This window comes from Helianthus annuus, chromosome 9, assembly GCF_002127325.2.
Source record: "Helianthus annuus cultivar XRQ/B chromosome 9, HanXRQr2.0-SUNRISE, whole genome shotgun sequence".
NCBI lineage: Eukaryota > Viridiplantae > Streptophyta > Magnoliopsida > Asterales > Asteraceae > Helianthus > Helianthus annuus.
Genome location: NC_035441.2, coordinates 26031026 through 26050027, shown reverse-complemented (window position 1 = coordinate 26050027; position 19002 = coordinate 26031026). Strand labels below are relative to the sequence as shown.

At 39.5% G+C, this 19002-nt stretch overlaps 1 non-coding gene across 1 annotated transcript; it reads right to left on the bottom strand.

Moving 5' to 3' along the window:
• Window positions 1-18677: 18677 nt before the first annotated feature.
• Window positions 18678-18784, bottom strand: LOC118482453. The gene has a single exon (XR_004868489.1). It is a non-coding gene; the product is annotated as a small nucleolar RNA R71 (small nucleolar RNA).
• Between the last annotated feature and the right edge of the window lie 218 nt (window positions 18785-19002).

The window sequence follows — 19002 nt, the reverse complement described above, 5'->3', positions numbered from 1 at the left end:
CATTAGAAAGCCTGAGTTTGATCAGAGAGCTTCAGAATTGTGAATGTAAGTGAAGTATCAAATAAACTTAATTCCTTTATATAGTTTTCAGGTCTCCGTAGGATCATGACACTTGTCGGGAGGGGTAATCTGATCAAAACAGGTGTCAAAAGGCCTGATAATTCTGTGGGCAAGCCCCTAGTATCGATTTGGTGGTATTAGAAATCAGATTGTTCATGAAAACAGCAAGATACAGGCTGTTACCAGCTGTTTGCACATCTGATCTCCTCATGCGGCCCGCTTAGAGAACCCAGGTAAGTCATGCGGGCCGCCTGGATGACTATATCAGCAAAACAGCTTTATAACATGACAGAAATGGTCCCTATGAGCCTTTAAAGTTATTTTAAGCACGTTTAAGGTCCGTTAACCTTATTTTAAGGTTCCACTATGATGTTTAAATATAGGGGACCTGAAACATGTTCAAAAACATGTCGAATGTCGGTTCGTTTGGCCGTACGGTCACGTTATGCGTCGAATTACGACGAAACACGGACGGACGCTAAAAACGGTCCAAACCACGCGACGAGTGGAATTTTATCAAGGCGATCACTAACATAAAATATTTTAGTACTTACATAAATTTTTGGGTGTCCGGAGATATTCAGATTGTGAGATATGCGCGAAAATGCAAACTTGTGCACTTTTTGACACTTTTAGTCCCTGCATGACCTTAAAGTTTATTTTTGCGCACCAAACACCTCTAAGCTTATATATATGCTATAGAAATGATAATTAGGGCATGTTTAACTCATGGACACTTTCCGGAAGGTCCGTTACCATACGAATCGACATACTTTTACAGTTTGACGCAAATAGTCCTTAAATTGCGCAAAGTAGCGCGAAATCCCTTTTAATGTTATTCAAGCCTTCCATGACCCATATTTATCCTTCCCAAGCATATACTTAAATATTAATACGCTCTCGTTCACTTAGATGGTCACCGAAAGGCATAGATTCAAAAGTTGACGCTTTAGGTCCCTCTATTGCGCAAACTTGCGCATCTCATCATTTAATAGCATTGAAGCCTCATCTAATCCAAATTAGACATTCTTGAAAGTATTATTAAACATCACGATGCTTCGGATTCGCTAAAAGGTCATTCAGAGGTATAATTAAACATATTGACACTTTTAGCCCCTCTAACTTGCAAAGTTGTGCGTAACTTTACTTATAGGCATAAAAACCTTAGATGGCCATTATTTGGCAACCCCGAGAGTATAATTAAATATTATTAAGCTCCCGGTTTGTTAGAAGGTCACTTAGAGGTAAGAATTAACATGTTGACGCTTTTAACCCCTTTATTGCGCAAACTTTCAATTAATTACGCAAACGACTACACTTATTCATCAAGTGGCACATTTGTGAATATAAACATCGTGAGAGGTTATTTGGAAACTTATTTTAGGTATGCTAACACTTCCAGTCCTTTTATTATCAAAGTTTTCGATTTTTCGAAAAATTATTCCCTTAAATTCAACATTGGACTTTATTAGGGTTTATTACACGTGTCAATACATCATTGGACGTGATTTTACGAGGTGTTACATATACACAAAGGAATACATGTATAAAATACACCCAAAAATACCACAAAATATAACTAAGTATAAAAATACTTATACCTGCCCAAGTGGGTGTATGGACAAAAATACAAAATATATACTTACATATATTTCCTTATCAAGAGTATGGACATTTGGACTATGGACTTTATGGACAAAAATATATATATGAAGAAACAATATATATATATATATATATATATATATATATAGGGAGAGGATCATGAGAAAACTAGATATAAATGAGAAAACTAGAAAACTAACTAAAATCCACTAAAAAGGAGGGGGAGGGAGACTTTTAATGAAGGAGGGGGGACTTTTAATGAAGGAGTGGTAAAATTGGAACAAAAAATATATAACTTTTCAAACATTTCCCATTTCTCCATACGTTATCATTTTAAAACAAAAATGGCACCATAAGATCACAAATTTTCTTATCTTTCATTCAAGTATATTCGAGCATATTTTTTATGACATAAAAAAAGATTTATGGTGTCGTCTTGTTTTCAACACTATTATTATAGTAGTGCACATGTGCAATGTAACATGTACTACAATTGCATTACATGCTTAAAATTAGCTTTTTGAGTCTAGTTTAGCTTTTAGGGTTAGTTTTTTTGGAGGTTTAGGATTAGGATTAGGTTTTTGGGTGTGGGGGGAGGGGGGTTTAGGTTTTTTTTTTTTTTTTGGGGGGGGGGGGGGTGGGGGGTTTAGGTTTTTTTCGGGTTTATGTTGGTTTTTTTCGGGTTTATGTTTAGGGTTTAGTTTTAGGTTTTTGGGGGTGGGGGTGGGGGGGGGGGTTAGGCTTTTGGTGGGAGGGTGAATTTAGGTTTTGGGGGGGGGGGGGGTGGGGGTGTTTAGGTTTTTGGGGGGTGGGGGGTTAGGCTTTTGGTGGGAGGGTGAATTTAGGTTTTTGGGGGGTGGGGGTGGGGGGTTTAGGTTTTTGGGGGGTGGGGGAGGGGGGTTTAGGTTTTTTTTTAGGGGGGGGGGGGGGGTGGGGGGTTTAGGTTTTTTTCGGGTTTATGTTTAGGGTTTAGTTTTAGGTTTTTGGGGGGTGGGGGGTGGGGGGTTTAGGTTTTTGGGGGGTGGGGGTGGGGGGGGGTTAGGCTTTTGGTGGGAGGGTGAATTTAGGTTTTGGGGGGGGGGGGGGTTGGGGGGGTTTAGGTTTTTGGGGGTGTCGGTTGGGGGTGGGTTAAGTGGTTTAGGCTTTCCGTATTAGTGCACATGTGCAGTACAACAAAAATTTTTTTTTTTTTTGAAATTTTTTTTCCATACATTTAAAGTAGCGATTTTTTATTAAAAAATTGTAAAAAAAAAAAATTGGTATCTTTTTTAGGTTTTTTTAGTTAGTTTTTTGGTTTTCTCATTTAAACTAGTTTTCTCATGATCCATCCCCTATATATATATATATATATATATATATATATATATATATATATATATTTAACAAGGGTGATAAAAATATATATATTAAACAAGCCTTAAAAATACATTACCAAGGGCACCCCCGCCCTCCATTTTCGTCGGAAGCTTAGGAGGATGCACATTGGAGCGCATGCCGTGGTCGACTGGGATGCGATCGAGGCTATTGATGACACCCTTAGACTTCGTTATTTCGTTCCTGTGGGTTCGTTGTGGCATCGTCTTTTTGATTTCGCACACACGCCGAGCTACAGGGAGATGCTGGTCGAGTTTTTATCGATATTCACATTTCACCCTCCTCGGGCCGACTAGTCGCCAATACAACCACATGCTCCTCCCCCTCTGCTTGAGGTTTCTTTCAGGCTTGCTAGTGTTTGGCGTTCGACGACGCTAGCTCAGTTTGCGGTTCATAGCGGTTTATACCTGCATGAGGAGATCGATACTGATGTTTATACGTAGGGGCTAATGGTGGTTGATCGACCCACTCTTTCAGGGTTTTGGTAGGTGGTTGCGGGGGCAGGTACTTAGGTACTTGAGAGCACGACAAGTCGAAGGGGAGGATTTCACATGTTGATGAGCCATTGTATAGGTACGTACGTTTATTACAGTAATTATTGTGATTATTATTATTTATTAATTTCTGTTTCTGTATTTCGATAACACTATCTGCAAGTATCTACATGGGATGCTCTGTACTTCTATTACAGTTCGCGGCCACAGCCGTGAGTGGTGTATGAGCACCGACAGTTTTTTCTTTTATTGTTTGTTGTACAGGAGGCCGTGCGCACTAGCACACGGTTTAGCCTAGTACTTCACCTCCGCCCATCACCGGTAGGAGCTCAGATTTTTGTATGGCGGTGCGTACGTGACCGTCATTACCCGTTCATTGAGCCTCGTACCGGAGGAGGACCCATAGTTACTGCCGCCCATAGCGCCGACGCAGATGGGTTTTTAGACGTCATGGGGGATGCACCTGATTAAGAGGTTAGACGTCCTCGGCGAGCGGTTTAAAACCCGTGGAGGTCTCTTATGGTAGCCGCGGTACCTACCGGAGCAGTTAGATCTAGTCTATCCTCAGTCAGATCCTTCTACAGCGGTCGTACAGGACCCTCCCATGGATTTAGACAGACAGGCGATGCCATAGCCACCACCACCTCCCGGGGCGCCTCAGTTTCCGGGGCACGTTATTCCAGGTCATGCCCCGGGAGCTACAACAGATCCGCACATACGAGCCGAGCTTGACAGGCTGAACGATTTGATTGGTTTGTTGGTTCGGGAGGCACACGATAGACGAGAAAGAGAGGGGTTACCCCCGTACCGCTAACACCATCTCGAGCACCACATCAGCCGCCGCAACCAAATTCAGATTCAGACTCAGACTCGTTCCTACAGGCATAGACCAGCTGCATGGATATATTTTGGTATTTAGTGTTCAGTTGTAGTTTTTATTTTTGTTATGGATGTACAAACTTATCTTATATATGTTTAGTTATTTGGTTACTTAATGATTGTTTGTCTTCAATTAATATTTTGTAATAAATGTTGAGAATATAATACGGATAATATTTTAATGGAAGGATAATATTTAAAAAAATAAAATGTTAAAAACAACATAATATTTAAACAATCGAATATATTTAAAGGTCTGATCTTGAAAACCGTAAATTTTTTTATAAAAAAATAAAACTTTTTTATAAAAATATAAAATTTTTCACTCAAAAAAAGTCACCTCCAAAAACAATTAAATTACCCATCAAAACACTCATTCTTTCAACAAAAAAAAAACACCCAACTCCTAGACGCCTCGTAGACGCCTCGTATAGGCCTATACGAGGCGTCTAGGCCCCTCAAACTTTGTGTCTGACATCTCTCTCAGACTCTCTTGAATTCAGTGCCTGACGCCCTGTATAGGCCTATACGAGGCGTCTAGGTCACCAAAGGTGTCCAAATAGCCCAGCTGGGTGTCCGAATAGTTTGAGCCATTCTAGAATACGATTATTATTTTAAGATACAATTAATTTGGTAAATTATGCCCAAAGGATGCTGTTTGAATAATACAACAAAAAGGCAGCAGACGATGGCTTTTTATGCCTTTATATATATCCTTTCTTTGCACTAATTAACTTATTTATCTACACAATTTAAATCAACTACTAATCTATTAATTTCAATGGCATCTAGTTCACCAGCTACTCATACTTTTCGATATGACGTGTTTCTAAGCTTCAGAGGTGAAGATACTCGTCATACTTTTACTGATCATCTCTATCATGCATTACTCCGGGCAGGAGTTCGCACTTTTAGAGACGATGAAATTGACAGAGGTCAGGTACTTATGCCGGAAATCAAGACGGCAATAACCGAATCTAAGACGAATGGGTATGGGGATCGGCACAGGGCCGTCCCCACCCTTTAGCTCCGTCAAACACCACCCCCCTTAGGGGCATCCGGTCACTTCCGTCCGAATATGGACGATGGAGACGAGGCTGGTGGTGGGCCCCTCTTTCATTGCTTCTCTCTCTCTCTCCTTGAATATATATTATTTTTTATTGAAGTGGGGTAGTCCCCACACCCTTGGGTAGTCACCAAAGAGACTATCCTCTTCCCGTGATTACGTGGCGCCTACGTGGCGGGTAGTCCTTTGGAGACTATCCTCCCCCATACCCAATGGTCTAAGGCTTCTATAGTTGGATTGTCAAAGAACTATGCGGAATCCCATTGGTGCCTGGAGGAGCTTCGGTTGATCCTAGAGTAAAGGAGGAAGTGCGGTCATTTCGTTTTACCTGTTTTTTTTAATGTGGAAGTGTCAGATGTCAGAAACCAAAGAGAGAGTTTTGCTATTGATGGATCTAAATGGCCAATGGATAATGTGTGGCAGTGGAAGGCAGCACTAAGAGAGGTGGCTAATTTGACCGGCATGGTTCTTTCACGGTACATAAGATTTCACTCCCTAAGACCCTGTGTAATGGGGCGTTTTTTTTAAAAAAAATTCAAAAAAAACGCTTGAAAACGCCCATGTACCATTACATGGGGCGTTTTTTTAAGCAAAAAATCAAAAAATGCCCCTTTAGCGTTTTATAAACCACGCCCAACACCCTTTGCTTTGTCCAATCAGATTTCATCCCCCTTGTCCTATCCAATAAGATTTTTTCTTTTTTTTTTTCTTTTTTTTATTTAATGCCCCAATAATGCCCAATAATGCCCCATCCCCACTACACCCATTTTTCTAAAACGCCCAATAATGCCCCTTTGCTGACTGGACCGCCACGTGGCGTAAAATGCCCACACTTGGGGGCATTATTTTCCCCTTCCACTACACATGGTCTAATAATGTTTATATTTCAAAGCTTAGGAAACTACTATGCCTGTTAGTTTATCAAGATCCAGTGCTAAATAATTTCAAAAGTGCTTAGGTTGAATTTGATTAGGGTACTCATTTCTTGGTTTAATAAGCAATCCCAAACCCATCTGTACGTTGGTTTTGTTGATTGGAAACTTTTAGTATCCAAAAGTATATATTTGAAGAAAAATTGAACCAAGTGGTTTTCACTTTTCAGGACTAACGAAAAAAAAAATGAATCAAGTAGTTTTCACTTTCCAGGACTTAATATCAAAGTGTTAACATTGCCTAAACCTTAAACCAAAAGGAGATTTGATTTAAACACTTAAGTAAAATGCCCGGATGGTCCCTGTGGTTTTCTAAAATAACACTTTTAGTCCCAAACTTTTGGAAATTACACCCGTGGTCCCTGTGGTTTGACAGTTTGTTACTCGTATAGTCTCTCTCTGGAGTGGATGGGTGTTAGTTTTCTCCGTTAAGTCCACCTGAAATTACTTATTTACCCCTTGCTTTTATTAAAATATAAGAAAAAGATCACACATACACTCTCTCTAAAATACACTCTCTCTCTCTCTCTCTCTCTCTCTCTCTCTCTCTCTCTCATGAAAACCCCCACCAGCCACTAGCAGCACCACCTGCCACCACCCCCACACCAGTCGTTTTTCGGGACCCTTGCACTGAGGTTTCATCTCCAACCGTTTCTCAAGTTTCTGGCGACTCTTGTCCGGTTTGTTTGACAAATTAAAAGCAATTAAATGCGTATTATGATCCTAAACCATGATCTCACCATAACTGACTCGTTAAACCTTCCAAATATCAACTCATAACTCGAATGAAAGTGTAAATGATGCAATTGATTGTTCATGATCGCGCTTAATGGCTTTAATCATCGAATTGTATAAAAAAACATCTCGGGATTGTCCCTGGAACTTTTTTGCTCAATCAGTTCACTCTAAACTCTCGATCCGAGCTAATTTGTATCTAGCCAGAAATCCGTCGGGTTTCAGAACTTCATTAAACCAAACACACGGACTTATCTCTAAGCTTAGGAAACTACTATGCCTGTTAGTTTATCAAGATCCAGTGCTAAATAATTTCAAAAGTGCTTAGGTTGAATTTGATTAGGGTACTCATTTCTTGGTTTAATAAGCAATCCCAAACCCATCTGTACGTTGGTTTTGTTGATTGGAAACTTTTAGTATCCAAAAGTATATATTTGAAGAAAAATTGAACCAAGTGGTTTTCACTTTTCAGGACTAACGAAAAAAAAATTGAATCAAGTAGTTTTCACTTTCCAGGACTTAATATCAAAGTGTTAACATTGCCTAAACCTTAAACCAAAAGGAGATTTGATTTAAACACTTAAGTAAAATGCCCGGATGGTCCCTGTGGTTTTCTAAAATAACACTTTTAGTCCCAAACTTTTGGAAATTACACCCGTGGTCCCTGTGGTTTGACAGTTTGTTACTCGTATAGTCTCTCTCTGGAGTGGATGGGTGTTAGTTTTCTCCGTTAAGTCCACCTGAAATTACTTATTTACCCCTTGCTTTTATTAAAATATAAGAAAAAGATCACACATACACTCTCTCTAAAATACACTCTCTCTCTCTCTCTCTCTCTCTCTCTCTCTCTCTCTCATGAAAACCCCCACCAGCCACTAGCAGCACCACCTGCCACCACCCCCACACCAGTCGTTTTTCGGGACCCTTGCACTGAGGTTTCATCTCCAACCGTTTCTCAAGTTTCTGGCGACTCTTGTCCGGTTTGTTTGACAAATTAAAAGCAATTAAATGCGTATTATGATCCTAAACCATGATCTCACCATAACTGACTCGTTAAACCTTCCAAATATCAACTCATAACTCGAATGAAAGTGTAAATGATGCAATTGATTGTTCATGATCGCGCTTAATGGCTTTAATCATCGAATTGTATAAAAAAACATCTCGGGATTGTCCCTGGAACTTTTTTGCTCAATCAGTTCACTCTAAACTCTCGATCCGAGCTAATTTGTATCTAGCCAGAAATCCGTCGGGTTTCAGAACTCCGACCAGGACCGTTCCACTACGTCCAGCCTTAACAGTATTCGTACAATCGGTAACCTAATCATATAATTTAAAAGCCCTAACAGTATTCGTACAATTGGTAACCTAATCATATAATTTTGAGAGAGAGGTGCCAAAGTTGAGAAACAGTGGTGTGGGGGTGGTGGGAGGTGGTGGTGCTAGTGGCAGGTGAGAGAGAGAGAGAGAGTATTTTAGAGAAAGTGAGCGTGTGTTTGTTTTTGTGTTTATATATATATATATATATATATATATATATATATATATATATAGCTGTGTGTGTGTGTGTGTGCGCGCGAATTTTTTCTTATATTTTAATAAAAGAGAGGGGTAAATAAGTAATTTTAGATTGACTTAACAGAGAAAACTAACACTCATCTACTCTAGGGACTATTCGTGTAACAAACTGTCAAACCACATGGACCAACAGGTTTTATGACACGTGTCGGAGAGTTATATTCAAATCATGGCAGGTGTCAAGAGGTTTTATGTTACTGTGGGCAGCCCCTAGTATTGAAATATGTGAGTGTAGCACCTTGTTTTAGCACAAACCAGCAGCAATACTATTTTTCTGCAGTTGTGCAGGTCACGCGGCCCGCGTAGGAGACACCAGGAGGGTCACGCGGCCCGCCTAACAGTCCATATCAGCAAACAGGACTTTCACATGTGGCAGTTTCAGTCCTTGAGAGTACATAACTGCACATAACGGCCCTTTATAAACCCGTATATCTTATAAAAAGTCATATTCAGTCCCTCTGACATCTGAATCAGATGGTTTCAGGTCTGAAACAACTTTCGAAGGCTGTTAAGATCAGAAACAGTTTGCTGAATTACAGTTTCAGTCCCCGCATATGTTAAAAAGGCTTTTTTGATGCGTATAAGGTCCGTTAATCTCATTTCAAGGCTCTACTAATATGCCTAAACATTGAGGATATAAAACATGCTCAAAAACATGTCGGATGTCGGTTCGTTTGGCCGTACGGTCACGTTGTTCGTCTAATTACGACGAAACACGAACGGACGCGAAAAACGATACAAACCACGCGACGAATGCAATTTTATCATGCCACACACTAAAATAAAATATTTTAGTGCTTTCATAAATTTTTGGGTGTCCGGGTATATTCAGAATGCGAGATATGCGCGAAAGTGCAAACTTGTGCACTTTTTGACACTTTTAGTCCCTGTATGACATAAAAGTTTATTTTTGCGCATCAAACACCCCTAAGCCTATACCTAAGCTGTATAAAGGATAAATAGGGTATGATTAACTCATGGACATATTCTGGAAGGTCCGTTATCAAACGATTCGACCTACTTTTGCATTTTGACGCAATTAGTCTCTTAATTGCGCAAAGTAGCGCGAAATGCCGTTTAATGACATCCAAGCCTTCCATAGCCCATAATGGGCATTCCCAAGCATATACCTAAATATTACTACGCCCCCGTTCGCTTAAATGGTCACCGAAAGGCGTAGATTCAAAAGTTGACGCTTTAGGCCCCTCTATTGCGCAAACTTGCGCATCTCATCATTTAATAGCAATGAAGCCTCATTTAATCCAAATTAGGCATTCTTGAAAGTATTATTAAACATCACGATGCTTCGGGTTCGCAAAAAGGTCATTCAGAGGTATAATTACACATATTGACACTTTTAGCCCCTCTAACTTGCAAAGTTGCGCGTAACTTTACTTATAGGCACAAAAACCTTAGATGGCCATTATTTGTCATTCCCGAGAGTATAATCAAATATCATGAAGCTCCCGGTTGGTTAAAAGGTCGCTCAGAGGTAAGAATTAACATGTTGACGCTTTTAACCCTTTATTGCGCAAGCTTTCAATTAATCACGCAAACGGCTACACTTATTCATCAAGTGGCACATTTGTGAATATAAACATTGTAAGAGGTTATTTAGAAGCTTATTTTAAGTATGCTAACACTTCCAGTCCTTTTATAAACAAAGTTTTCGATTTTTCGAAAAAATTAGTCCCTTAATTTCAGTGTTGGACTTTGTTAGGGTTTATTACACGTGTCAATACATCATTGGACGTGATTTTACGAGGTGTTACATTTTATCAGTCCTTCGAGATTTTCCAAAGTTCACCTTTGAACCTTTTTTTGGTTCTGAGTATTTTTTTTTCTTTTTTTCTTTTCGGATTTAGCATGATTTTCCATTGTTAATTGTTTTGAACTGGCAATTTTTTATTCCCGATTTGTTTTCTGATTTCAGCATTTGAGACAGGAGCACACTGACTTACCACAACTCTTGGGCTCGATTTACCTAAAAACTTCCTAGAAAAATCCTTGAAAACTTTATCAGTCAATGATTAATTGAAAATTTTTATTGGAAAATCCTTATCTGAATAGATTTTATCAGAACCAGTCAACGTGTAAAGCAAATTCACATTTTCACAAGCTTCAACAGGAGGTTTAGTAGACTTGACCGGAGCAGTCACACATGGTTTTGCTAGAGGGTCATAGAGAATGTGATTCTCAAGAGGTATGGTTGCCTCTTTGGTCACCGTGTTTGACTGCTTAGGTTTATTCTCATCCAATTTATCATCTGAATTATCATAGTCCTCAATAGTTGGAGAATTCTGATTGTTCACGGATGTTGAATCCTTGACTTCAACCTGCTGAATTTGACTGGGAGATGCACACTTCTGAAAACCTAGACCAACTGCAAATGCAACAAGGTCTAGAGAGATGGAAGGATCGAAGTGTGGCATGTCCTCGTCATCGGGAAACTTTGTGTAGTTGTGTCTCATCAGTGGAGGATAAGATTGATACCCAATGCATTTCACGTATCATTTCTTCTTTTGGTTGTCAATTATGTGTTCTAAGACGTATCTCAAGTTCGAATAATTGTCCAACTTCTCCTTGATTGTCTCGTAATCACATCGTACAAGGGCTAACTCTTTCTTTGTCTCGTCAATGATATTAATGTAAATATTAATACCAGTTTGTTTGTTTAAAACAATTTTTTTAAGTTCAAAATCATCTTTTCTTAAGATTTCAATTGTTGTTATAAACTCTTTTTCATTTTTTTCGTTAGAGCCATATTAGCCTCAGGGCACTTTGCCAAATCAAAAATCATACTATGATAATGACTCTTGGTGTATTCAAATTTACCAACTAATTCTAAGTATTTACCTTTTAGTTCTCCGAATTTAACACACGTACAAAACATGGGTTTATCAACACTTACCAGACTGGATTAGCAATCTAAACGAGCCATGAATGCAGAACGATAAGTAGATGATCCATCTTTAGAGAGAAACTTGGATACTTCATCAGAGAAACTTGGAACTTGAAGCTTTTTGCACCAAAACTGTATTCTTCCTCTTCAATGATTCAACTTTAGCCGATAACCCAACTACCTCACCATCAATAGTCTCCCTCGATAATCCTTCGGATCCTCCCTTAAACTTGAATAATCTTTAACCGAACTACCATTGTATCCGAAACTATCATCACTTCCCATAGAATCCCCATTGCTAACATTCTTGACAACTTCTGCATAGCACACAATTCCTCCTCGACCACTACTACCCAATTGTATGGACCATTTCACTGGTAAAGCGTTTGCAAATCGCGCAACCGTCTTTTGAGGGGTAGATGCTAATTTAAAGGAAAACTACTCACTCAACAGATGCTCTAGTTGCCAGTTCCCCTAGAGTTTCATTTTCCATGCACAGAAATCCTTTAAATTCTTCTTGAGAAAATGATGTTTGCAATTCCTTCACCTCGAGCGGTAATGAATCCCACGTGTCTTTTATGGTTGTACAATAGATGAACTAATGATTAATATACTTTGTAAGAGCTTGGATGAGGATGGAAAAGGCTTTCTTCTCGAGATGATAATCTTTTTTGTCCGTTTAGGAAAAGTTGCCAATGTCACTGGATTAGATCTGGCTTCCTCAAGTGCTTGATTGAATGAAATAGTGAAACAAGTCCATAACCCTCTGTTTTTTCTAAGAAATCTCTCTTTCCAACTCGAATAATCGTTTATGTGAACAATCTTTGGTGGAGGATTGCCGCTTCCGGTCTCATTGTCGTTTACCAATAAACTTTGAATGCTTTGATTTTTGATTCGAGACGAATGCCCATTGACTTGTAGAGATCATTGCGGATTGAGATGGTATAAGCAATTGGACCCAAGACATGTCAGGTTTATTTTATGGAGGGTTAATTCTAAAACTAGATTATAACATTGATTGTGCCCATGATGACGAATCAAACTGTTGCGAAGAGTTGCTCGAGCCTTGATTGTTTGGGTTTATGTGATTTACCCAATTCCACGGATTTGAACACATTTTATCCTAAACTTTTTACTTGTGCAAAAGTTTTCTAAGTACAAAACACTCTTCTTTCAAATGATTATGGGATTTATCAAGTGACAGTGAAACAAAGTTGTGCTTGGCTTTTCAGAATTTGAGTTGTAAACGATATGGGCCTTATCAGTTTAAAACATAGTGTTGATGGGCTTTTGTAGGTCCCGATACGGATCGCCGGACTACAATGACTTATTGTTTCGGATGCAGGAACAGGTGCGGAATACTTATTACGACACAAACCGAGCGAGAGATAAAACACGATAAATATATAAGGAATTTAACACTCACTTGTATTAAATATTAACAAAGATGTGTTACAAGACGGATACAATAATAAAACACAACGACTCTCTGGTTCTCACAGTTCTCTCTGTGGTATCTCTCTACCTTATCTGATTGCTACTGCTGCCTTTATATGCTGAACCTTATCCACAGCTCACGAACAACTAACTGGGCCTGAAGAGAAGCCCATGAAGAACTATCATCCACGAAGAACTTAGGTTCTTCAGCCAATGTGTTGGGTTCTTCGCAGAGGTCACAAACAACAAACAACAATACCCACGAAGAACCTTCTTCGTTGGTTTCGTGTGCATGGGGTTCTTGGTGAACATGAAGTATATTTCATGAGATGTGGGTACAATGGTTCTTCGTGATACATGCAGCAAACACATGCAGACTGAAACAAACAGCTGCAAGCAGTCAAGCAGACAGATCAGCAACATGCAGAACAGTAACAAACAGAAACAATATTTTTTTTGTTCGCATCTATTTTACGATAAGTACGAAGTTAAATGCGTTCCGAGTCACGACGGAGGATATCTTGCTTTGGTTTTCACTTCGTAACATATTCGAACCGGAACGAGACGCATCCACATAAAGTGCATCAACACACTCCCCCTTGGATGCTGCTCGTGATGGTTCGTCTACACATTGTCGGATCTTTAATCTCTTCACGGGTCACAAACAGGGAGTGTATCAGAAAACTCCCCCTTGAACATTGTTCGTGAAACGATGATCTTCAAATTTTCAGATCCTTGCGGATTTGATAAACGGTCAGCGGAAACTCGATCATCTTGATCCTTTAATTGCATCCATGTCGTGTCTTCATTCCAAAGCTTATCTTCTAACACGTTCTCTTCGCCTTTAGCTGGTTTGGATGTCGTATCTACACATACAAGAAAGCTAAACGCGTAATGGGAACAAGCGCTTGGAATATAGATAACGTAAACAAACGACACACATATGACCAATTCTCAATAAACTACCAACTGAAAACAGTTTGAAAGTAGTAAAAATTTGATCAATTTTAGTTTTAACTTTCAAAACTTGTTAACTTCGACCATTTATGAAGATGCAATTGTTTTAGGTTTCGATCAGGATTTTAGGTAGGTAAAGACTCGAGATCTAACATCGGGCAATCAAAAAGAATTCGAAATAAAATCTTTTTGGCTTTTATAAAGTTTATATTAAAACACACCTAAAATCTTTTTGGTATTTTTGAATATTACAAATGTAAAGACGGAAAGCAGTAAATAAATATTTAAAGAGATGTAGAAACGGAGAAAAGTAAATAAATATTTACAGACATTCTTTTTGCGAGTTTCGAGGGTAAGAGAACCATATCAGTGTACAGTCAAGCCAAAACACTCTTGTTGTTCAATTAGTTAACATTAAGATAAACATCCTATAACGAATTATCGGTATTGTTGTCCACATAAGCTCAACTTATCAGATGTACTCACGATTAGGGGATATGTTAAGGTACGATTTATACTCACCGACCAATGTTCATCCACACACGACACATTCCCGTATCAAGGTATGCACGAGAGATCATCTTACTGGTGAGTATATCATTTATCATCTGATATCAATGTATATGACGTGAGATACTCACTTATTTTGGATGAATACAAGCCCTATGTGATTAAATCACTTATAGATGAGGAACCTGATATTCGATGCACGCAGGGCACAAGAGCAAGTCTGTGAGCAGGTTAGTACCATCGTACCGACAAAGAGACGAACTTGACCCTCGCATAAAAGCTGTGATATATTATCACTTATTGATTAGGACATGTGATTGTTTATCACTTATTGAGGTCGTATGCATCATGCATTATATACATGTTTGTATGATATATATATATAAATGTATGTATGGTATCATGGAAGTTCTAAACATGCGTCCCTGTTGTTTTTGGTAAAAGACACAACCATGATACCCAGATGATAAACAACATAAAAACCACGTATCTCAGAGCCTCAGCAATCTATTAAACGAAATTTTGGTACCAAGACCATATGCCAATGAGCGGTTCCCACAAAGTCTTTAGTCGATTTAGGTTTATATCACCCTACACACTTTAAAATGATTGTGAGCCTACCGATACGTCTTATATATAGAGGTGCTTATCGTTTTTTTTTTTCATTTTAAGTTCAAATAGATTTCGACAGACCACTGATGTACAATCATTTTCTCTTTTGCTCATCGGGAAACTCATTTTTGATTTTCTATTGTTTTTTTTTTTTTAAACTTTTCGATGTTTTTGTATTTTTTAGAATTTACTCCCCTAAAATGCAAAAAGTACGAGAAATTAAGAAAACACAAATAAATATTTTCAAAAATGATTTTTCGATGTTGATTTTACTCTTACTTGACCTTGATTCCGTTTACCAAAATTAATTTATTCAAAAATGATTTATCGAATTTTGGAAAAATCAGTTGGCATGTCGGTAATCAGTGTGGACCAAAACACATTGACGAGTTTCATGTTGAAACGATCACGTGAGGTGATATTCGAGATGAACGTGTCTGGTCAAGGAGCGCTTTACGAGATGTTAGAAATTCATAAAGCAATTTAAATATCGACAAGGATAGGGGAGATTAGAAATTCAAAATCGTAATCCTGCAACTACTTCGTGCATTGGTAGGACTCTGAGTGCTCTCCCAAACTGGATATCCACCCGGTGTGGATTTCAAGGCGATTTTGCAGCTACTTCAATGAATCATGAATTATCTTCACAGCAACAAGATGATAAACCTCCGGGTCCGGCTGGTAAGTGGCAAATGGAGCAAGTGGGAAAGCTTGTACACATCATCATTGGTCGGTCCTTACGTGATGTCTTCCACATGCTTTTGCACCAGCAAAGGTCTTTGACTTTCTCCTTTAGAAGTAGTGTGCAGTTGATCAATCCATGCCAAGGTATCCGCACACCCAGTAGTTTTGTTCAACAAACACATTTTCTTCAATCACACCGAAGAGAAATGTACACTACACGTTCATCTTGTGGACTTTGAACTTCTTGTGAAAGAAAAATCCATTGATGTGTGTAAAATGCAACATATAAATCACATCAATTAAGGCATAAAACTAACCCTTTTTAAGTACTAATGTTGGAAAAAGAGTGTTTTTGTCTTTCTTTTGTATTTTCAGGATGAAATGAGCTCAAAATCACAAAAGAAGCAAAAAGACAACTAATTCTAGCATAAATACAAGAAAAGGAATAAAAGTAGACCGCCCGGACCCTCAACGGCACCTCCCAAGGCAAAGAAGAGAAAACAGAAGACTAAACACGCCCCGTGTTCAGCGAACACGGGGCCGTGCCCAAGAAGCAGCAGAAAAGACAAACCAGTAGAAGCTTCCATTGCCCACCACGGGGCCGTGTCCAGCGGGCACGGGGGCGTGGTGAAAGTACAGCAGGCGCATTAATTGTAATTGCGAATTACAATTAATGAAGAGAGAGAATGTCAGACGGGCACGGGGGCATGTCCAGCGGACACGGGGCCGTGCCCAGCCTTCTATTCAGCCTATAAATAGGGGTGCTTGGTTTCATTCCATCTCATCCCTTGGCACACCACCTCTCTCACACTTCATCCACCACCCACCACCACCATAACACCATCATCCACCACCATCATCCATTGTCCATCATAGAGTGTGTGAGTCCTCTCGGGATCCAAGATTGATCGTAAGAGTTCTTGACAATCAAGGCCATGTTTGCCTAAGTCTCTTACATCACTTGGTGAAGACAAGTGTTTAGTATAATACTTTTTATTTTTAATCTTTTGCACTTTTTATTTGGTTTTGTATTAATGACTTTAATAACTAGTTACTTATGTTGAAGGTGATCTTTCCTTATTGTTTGTCCGTGGTGTCTTGGCATTATTTTACTGTCTATATAAAATAAAAGATTTTCACCATTCATATCTCCACGGTCTATATGGAGGTATGTTGGCTACCTGGTCGGGGGTTAAGGGAACGGTTTGGTAAGGGTCTTGCCCTTGTTCAGCGTTTAGAGGTCCTGCTTGGGACCTGGGTCAAATTTAGTAGGATCTCCTTCAATGCCCATAGGTATTGGATGGCGGGGATCCAAACTCTTTGACCCCCTCATAAGTTAACTACTATTAATACTATAACCCGGCTATTTAGGACTGTATCCCTGCTGACTCAGACTACTTAGCCGAGGGTAACGTCACCGCCGAAAGCGGGGCCTACCACAATTTGTATTAATAACTTAATTCATTATCTTTCAATAATCCGACCTTTTAGGATTGTATCCTTGCTGACTCAAACTACTGGGTTGAGGGTAACGTCGCCTTCAAAAGAGGGGCCTACTACAATAACTAAGATAATCTCTTAAACAAGTGCAAAAGTGCGAAAATAATCAAAGGTTATACTAACACACGTGTCGGATCCAAGTGATTCATCTTGTCTATCTGTTTTTATTTTATTTTATTTTTCAGCATTTAATTAGTTTTTATTTTTCTTAGTTTAAAACATTTTTCTCACTTTTTGATTTGATTAGACGTTGAGGATAAACCGGTATTAAAAGCTCTTGTGTCCTTGGACGACCTCGGTATCTTACCAACACTATACTACGTCCACGATGGGTGCACTTGCCCATATGTGTGTTTAGTGTTAGTAAATATCGTGTTTTATAAATTTAAAACTTGGCTAAAAGTGTAAAAAGGGGCTTAAATATACATCTAAAATATATTACACTACACACGCATCAAGTTTTTGGCGCCGTTGCCGGGGACACAAGGATTTTAAGAAAGTTAGGAATCAACGGCCTAATCATATTTTTATTTTTTCTTTAATTTTTAGGATTTTTCGTAGATTTTCTGCTTCTGCAGAGCTCAGCACGGGGCCGTGCCTGGTCGGACACGGGCCGTGCCCAGCATCGTTACTGGCAGTTTTTGTTTTCCAAGTTACAGAAGGCTGACCATGGGGCCGTGCCGGTGCAACACGGGGCCGTGTCCAACTTCCAGTAACTGGGATCTGGAAAACAATCACTGAAATTCCGACCACGGGCCGTGTTCGCTCAACACGGGGCCGTGGTGAACCTTCTGACCAACATTCTTTTCTGTTTTTATTGCAGGACTTGGAACCCGACGCCAACCTCACGTAGTGTATGAGCTCCAGTTCCAATAAAGACATAAAAGAACCACTAGAAGAACCCGAACGCTTTCTCAGAAAAAGGTTAAAAGCCAAAAACCAAGAGAAGGTTTCGGGTGATCCACCTCCAATGGCGGACCAACGTACCCTTATGGATTATCTACGACCCACCGTAGGTAATCTAGGCGCCGCTATCAATGCTCCGAATGTCGAAGCCAATAACTTCGAACTTCGGCCACATTTGATACAAATGCTCCAAAACTCCGCAACCTTCCACGGGCTTGCGGACGAGGATCCCCATCTACATATAACTAATTTCTTGGAAATATGTGATACCTTTCGGATCAATGGAGCATCAAACGACGCCATTCGCCTCCGTATGTTTCCCTTCTCACTAAAAGACCGAGCGAAAGCTTGGCTCAACGCCCTCCCAGCTGGATCGGTAAACACACACCTGGGATGAACTAGCCCAAAAATTTCTATATAAGTATTTCCCTCCTGCTAAAACTGCTAAGTTAATGGCTGAAATTAATACATATTCACAAGAGGACGGGGAATCCTTATATGAAACTTGGGAAAGGTTCAAGGAGCTATTACGCAAGTGTCCCCATCACGGCCTCGCAATATGGCAACAAGTATCCACTTTCTATAATGGATTGTTGCCACACACTAGGCAGACACTTGATTCTAGCTCCGGGGGACTTTTAGGTAATCGACGCCCACACGAAATATATAATCAAATTGAGGAAATTGCTCAAACCAATTTTCAATGGCACACCCCCCGGGGAAATAAGTCTATCGCCCCGGGCGCCCATAAGGTCGATGAAAGCACTTCTT